The sequence below is a fragment of the Trichechus manatus genome, unplaced genomic scaffold (assembly GCF_000243295.1).
Source record: "Trichechus manatus latirostris isolate Lorelei unplaced genomic scaffold, TriManLat1.0 scaffold00069, whole genome shotgun sequence".
Lineage (NCBI taxonomy): Eukaryota > Metazoa > Chordata > Mammalia > Sirenia > Trichechidae > Trichechus > Trichechus manatus.
Window position 1 is genome coordinate 12,948,350 of NW_004444005.1, and position 6,800 is coordinate 12,955,149.

Sequence of the window (6,800 nt, forward strand, 5' to 3'; positions counted from 1 at the left end):
TTGTTAACCACTGTCATAAAACAATATGTGTGCTGTTTAATGAGAAACTATTTGTCCTGTAAATCTTCAGCTAAAGTACAATAATAAATAAATAAATAAAAGTGCCAGAATGCTTTCTTGAAAAATTTAAAAAATTAAAAATGGGCAAAGGGTATGTACAGACACTGCACCAAAGAAGACCGACAAATCCCGAGATCGGCAGACAAGACAGCAGGTAAGCTGCTAGCTCAAGTTCCAAGAACCGGCAGTCAGACGAACAGGAGCCAGCTGCAGGATCCAGTGTGAACAAAAGCCCATGAGCCTTGCCAGGAAGTACACCTATATTGGATGCAGGCCATATCCCCAAGGAAACTCCCTGTCAACTGATTGGCTACTCATAGCAGATCTCATCTGTGATTGTTAAGCTTGTGTGTCAAGTTGGCTGGGCCATGATTCTCAGTGGTTTGGCAGTTATGATGTAGTTTGGCAGTCGTATGATGATGTGACCACCTCCATGACCAGACTTGATATAATGTAATCACCTCCATGATGGTGTCTTAGGCTGGATTCTCTAGAGAAGCAAAATCAGTACTGCACATAAATATATATACAAAGAGTTTATATTAAGGAAATGACTTATGCAGTTGTAGAGGCTGAAACGTAGGTCAGGCAGGAGTATTCTCCTGATTCACGTAGCAGAAGGGGCCAGCAAACTCAAGATCAGCAAGTCAGGCAGCAGGGCTCTGGCTCACAGGCTGGAAAGACTGACAAATCCCAAGATCAACAGGCAGGATGGCAAATAAGCTGCTAAGCTCATGTTCCAAGAAGCAGAGGTCAGATGAACAGGAGCCAGCTGCAAGATCCAGAGCGAGCAAAAGCCCACAAGACTTGCCAGAAATTCTACCTGGAGTGGATGCATGCCTTACCCCCAAGGAAACTCCCTTTCAAATGATTGCTACTCAGACCAGATCCCATCATGGAGGTGATCACATTATATCAAATCTCATCATGAAGGTGATCACATCATTATATGACTGCCAGAGTACATTGTAACACCAAACCACTGAGAATCACAGCCTAACCAAGTTTACACACAACCTTAACGATCACAGTCCACCCCTCGTCAAATTGGCACCGGTACACATCTCCTTAAACCACACCTAATCTCTGAATAAAGAAAATTATAAAGTCATACTTGTGCCTAACATGATACAACCAACAATACAGCCAAAAACGCACTAGCCCTGTTTACATCTTATATTTTATAAGTGAAGAAAACAAAAATATTTGACCAACATATGTTGTTATTGTAAGGTGTCGTTGAGTTGGCTCCAACTCATAGCAACCCCATGTACAAGAGAACAAAACACTGCCCAGTACTGATCCATCCTCACAGTCGTTATGCTTGAGCCCATTGTTGCAGCCACTGTGTCAATCCATCTCTTCGAAGCTCTTTCTCTTTTTCACTGACCCTCTGCTTTACCAAGCATGATGTCTTCTCCAGGGATTGATCCCTTCTGATAACACGTCCAAAGTATGTGAGACAGAGTCTCGCCATCCTTGCTTCTAAGGAACATTTTGGTTGTACTTCTTCCAAGACAGATTTGTTTGTTCTTTTGGAAGTCCATGGTATATTCAATATTCTGGGCCAACACCACAATTCAAAGGTGTGAATTCTTCTTCGGTCTTCCACACACACATATAAGGCAGAAGTACTCATAGCAACAAAAGTCCTCATTTCTGCAACTGGTCACGTTGTAGTAACTGGTATTTAGAGCTACTCTTATGGATTGAATTGTGTCCCCAAAAAATATCTGTCAACCTGGCTGGGTCATGACCCCAAGTATTGTATAATTGTGTACCATTTGTAATCTGATGTGATTTCCTTACGTGTTGTAAATTCAATCACTATGATCTAGTAAAATGGATTAGTGGCAGTTATACTGATGAGGTATACAAGATTGGATAGTGTCTTAAATTAATCTCTTTTGAGATATAAAAGAGAGAAGCGAGTAGAGACACATGGGAACCCCGTATCACCAAGAAAGCAGTGCCAGGAGCAGAGTGCGTCCTTTGGACGTGAGGTTCCTATGCTGAAATGCTCCCAGACCAAAGGAAGACTGATGTATCACAAGGACCTTCTTTCAGAGCCGACAGAGAGAGAAAGGCTTCTCCTGGAGATGACGCCCTGAATTTGGACTTGTGGTCTACTGGACTGTGAGAGGATAAACTTCTCTTTGTTAAAGCCATCCACTTGTGGTATTTCTGTTAGAGCAGCACTAGATGACTAAGACAGCTACCTTCTTACACCACCCATTCTAGATTCCCTTTTCCATTAGCAATCACCACAGCCGATCATGGTTCTTTGCCTGGTGGGGTGACCCAAACCTTCATTCCTGAAGGGCCTGGACCATTAGTAGTCATGTTGGAATTGGGTTGCTGTAGATTTCCATTCCTGTAGCCTTGTTTTTCACCAAGGTCTTCAGTGCAGCTTGGGCTTCTTCCTTCAGTACCATGAGTTCCTGTTCATATGCTACCTCCTGAAATGAAAGCTCCAGGAATTGATGGAATATCAATTGGGATATTTCAACAAATGGATGCAGTGCTGAATGTGCTCACTTGTCTATGCCAAAAAATTTGGAAGACAGCTGCCTGGCCAACCGACTGGAAGAGATCCATATTTATGCCTATTCCAAAGAAAGGTGATCCAACCGAATGCGGACATTATTGAACAATATCATTAATATCACACTCAAAATTTTGCTGAAGATCATTCAAAAGCAGCTGCAGCAGTACATCAACAGAGAACTGCAAGAAATTCAAGCTGGATTCAGAAAAGGACGTGGAACTAGGGATATTATTGCTGATGTCGGATCCTTGCTGAAAGCAGAGAATACCAGAAAGATGCTTACCTGTGTTTTATTGACTATGCAAAGGTATTTGACTGTGTGGATCATAACAAATTATGGCTAACATTGCGAAGAATGGGAATTTCAGAACATTTGATTTTGCTCATGAGGAACTTGTACATAGACCAAGAGGCAGTAGTTCAAAAAGAACAAGCAGATACTGCGTGGTTTAAAGTCAGGGCATCAGGGTTGTATCCTTTCACCATACCTATTCAATCTGTATGATGAGCAAATAATCTGAGAAACTGGATTATATGAAGAAGAACGCAGCATTAGGATTGGAGGAAGACTCATTAACAACCTGCGTTATACAGATGACACAATCTTGCTTCCTGAAAGTGAAGAGGACTTGAAGCACTTACTGATGAAGATAAAAGACTATAGCCTTCGGTATGGATTGCACCTCAACACAAAGAAAACAAAAATCATCACAACTGGACCAATGAGCAACATCATAATAAACGGAGAAAAGATTGAAGTTGTCAAGGATTTCATTTTACTTGCATCCACAAATGGAAGCAGCAGTCAAGAAATCAAAAGACGCATTCCATTGGGCAAATCTTCTGCAAAAGGCCTCTTTAAAGCATTGAAAAGCAAAGATGCCACCTTGAAGGCTAAGGTGTGACTGACCCAAGCCATAGTGTTTTCAATCGCCTCACATGGATGTAAAAGCTGGATGATGAATAAGGAAGACCAAATAAGAATTGACGCCTTTGAATTATGGTGTTGGCGAAGAATATTGAATATACCATGGACTGTCAAAAGAATGAACAAATCTGTCTTGGAAGAAATACAACCAGAATGCTCTTTAGAAGCAAGGATGGCGAGACCACATCTCACATACTTTGGACATGTTACCAGAAGGGATCAATCCCTGGAGAAGGACATCATGCTTGGTAAAGCAGAGGGTCAGTGAAAAGGAGGCAGACCCTCGATGAGATAGACTGACACAGTGGCTGCAACAATGGGCTCAAGTATAACAATGATTGTGAGGATGGATCAGGACCGGGAACTGTTTCATTCTGTTGTACACAGTGTCACTGTGAGTCTGGATGGACTTGACAGCACCTAACAACAACAAAAGTTTTCCATTGACATTAATCGCAGGGCATGGTAGTACTAAGAGATGCCCTCAGGGATCTCCTGCATTCCAGAAATACTCTTCTTTACCTCCATTATGTAACATCAATCTGATTTCCTGTTGGTAATCAGGATCAATCACACTAGCCAATATGGTAACTCCCTTCTTTGCCTGTTGATCCAGAGTCATAAGAAGCCCAAAGTAGCCAGGTGTCATTCTTAACTTCCAGTTTAATGGAATCAGGGATGTGTCTCCAGGTGGGAGCATTCCTCCCTTTGGAACTAAGACCTCTAGACCCGAAGAGCATAGGGTCGCAGGGACAGGAAGCAAAAATTTTGAGAGTGGGTCACTAGGGGCAATAGTGAGTGGTGCCACTCCCATTTCTGCCTCTTGATTCCTGGACCCATGAATCCTGCCTATGGGAGATACAGCACCATATATTGGACGCTGGTTTAGAGCACATACAGCCTCCTGGAGAACATTGCCCCAACCCTGGAAGGTATTGCCACCTAGCTGGTGCCGTAATTGTGTCTTTAGAAGGCCATTCCATCATTCTATCAAGCCAGCTGCTTCAGGATGATGGGGAACATGGTAATACCAATGAATTCCATGAGCATGGGCCCACTGCCACACTTCATGTGCTGTGAAGCAAGCCCCTTGATCTGAAGCAATGCTGTGTGGGGTACCATGACGGTGGATAAGGCATTCTGTAAGTCCACGGATGGTAATTTTGGCAGAAGCATTTCATGCAGGGAAGGAAAATCCATGTCCAGGGTAAGTATCTATTCCAGTAGGAACAAAACTATGCCCGTTCCATGATGGAAGTGGTCAAGTGTAATCAACCCCACTGAGTTGCTGACTGATCATCTTGAGGGATGGTGCCATATTGGGGACTCGGTGCTGGTCTGCTGCTGGAAGACTGCACACTCAGCAGTGGCTGTAGCCAAGTCAGCCTTGGTGAATGGAAGTCCATGTTGCTGGGCCCATGCATAACCTCCATCTCTGCCATCATGGCCACTTTGTTCATGCTCCCATTGGGCAATGACAGGAGTGGTTGGGGGAAGAGAATGGCTGGTTCCACAGAATGCGTCATCCTAACCACTTGTTAAAATTCTCTACAGCTGAGGTCACCCTTTTGTGAGCATTCACATGAGGCACAAATCTCTTCTCAACCCATTCAGAGAGGTCTAGCCACATATCTCTTCTACATACCTCCTTGTCTCCAATTTTCCAATCTTGTTCCTTCCAAGTCCCTGACCATCCAGCCAAATCACTGGCCACAGCCCATGAATCAGTATATAATCGCACATCTGGCCATTTCTCCTTCCAAGCAAAGTGAACAACCAGGTGCACTGCTCGAAGTTCTGCCCATTGGGAGGATTTCCCTTCACCACTGTCCTTCAGGGAGGTCCCAGAAAGGGGCTGTAGTGCTGCCACTTTTCACTTTCAAGTGGTGCCTGCATATCGCGCAGAACCATCCGTAAACCAGGCACGAGTCTTCTCTTCTTCAGTAAACTGATCATAAGGGACTCCCCATCAGGCCATAGATGCGGACTGGGAGATGGAAGGTAATGAGACAGGAGTGGAGACCATGGGCATTTGGGCCACTACCTCATGCAACTTGTGACTTCAGGCACTACTCGGCCCAATTTCATATATACCACTTCCATTTAATGATGGAGTGCTGCTGTGCGTGTCCAACTTTATGACTCTGTGGGTCAGACAACACCCAGTTCATGATGGGCAGCTCAAGACGCATGGCGACTTGGCGGCCCATGTTTAAGTGTTCTGTCTCTACGAAGGCCCAGTAACAAGCCAAAAGCTGTTTCTCAAAAGAAGAGTAGTTATCTGCAGAGGATGGCAGGGCTTTCCTCCAAAATCCTAAGGGTCTGCACTGTGATTCACCAACAGGGGTCTGCTAAAGACTGCAAACAGCATCTCTATCTGCCACGGACACTTCAGGAACCATTGGATCAGCCAGATCATATGGTCCAAGTGGTAGAGCTGCTTGCACAACAGCCTGAACCTGTTTCAGAGCCTTCTCTTGGTCTGGGCCCCACTCAAAACTAGCAGTCTTTCAAGTCACTTGATAAAGAAGCCTGAGTAGCACACCCAAATGAGGGATATGTTGCCTCCAAAATCCAAAGAGGCCCACTAGGCATTATGCCTCTTTTTTAGTTGTGGGAGGGTACAGATGCAATAACTTATCCTTCACTTTAGAAGGAATATCTCAACATGCCCTGACACGACTGAATCCCTAGAAATTTCACTGAGGTGGAAGGAGCCTGAATTTTTGTTGGATTAATTTCCCATCCTCTAGCATGCAAATATTTTACCAATAACTCCAGAGTCATTGACATTTCTTCCTTACTAGGTCCAATCAGCCTAATTTCATCAATGTAATGGACCAGTGTGACATCTTGTGGAAAGGAAAGGTGATCAATTTCCCTGCAGACTAAATTATGACATAGGGCTGGAGAGTTGATTTAGCTCTGAGGTAGGACACTGAAGGTATATTGTTGGCCTTGCCAGCTGAAGGCAAACTGCTTCTGGTGGTACTTCAAAACAAGTATGGATAAAAAGGCATTAGCCAGATCAATAACTCCATACGAGGTACCTGGAGATGTATTAATTTGCTTAAACAATGAAACCACATCTGGAACAGCAGCTGCAATTAGAGTCATCACCTTTAAAGTTTTCAATAATCCACTGTCATTCTCCAAGATCCATTTTTTGCACAGGCCAAATAGGCGAGTTTAATGGGGATGTGGTGGGAATCACCACCCCTGCATCCTTCAAGTCCTTATTGGTGGCAGTAATCTCTGCAGTCC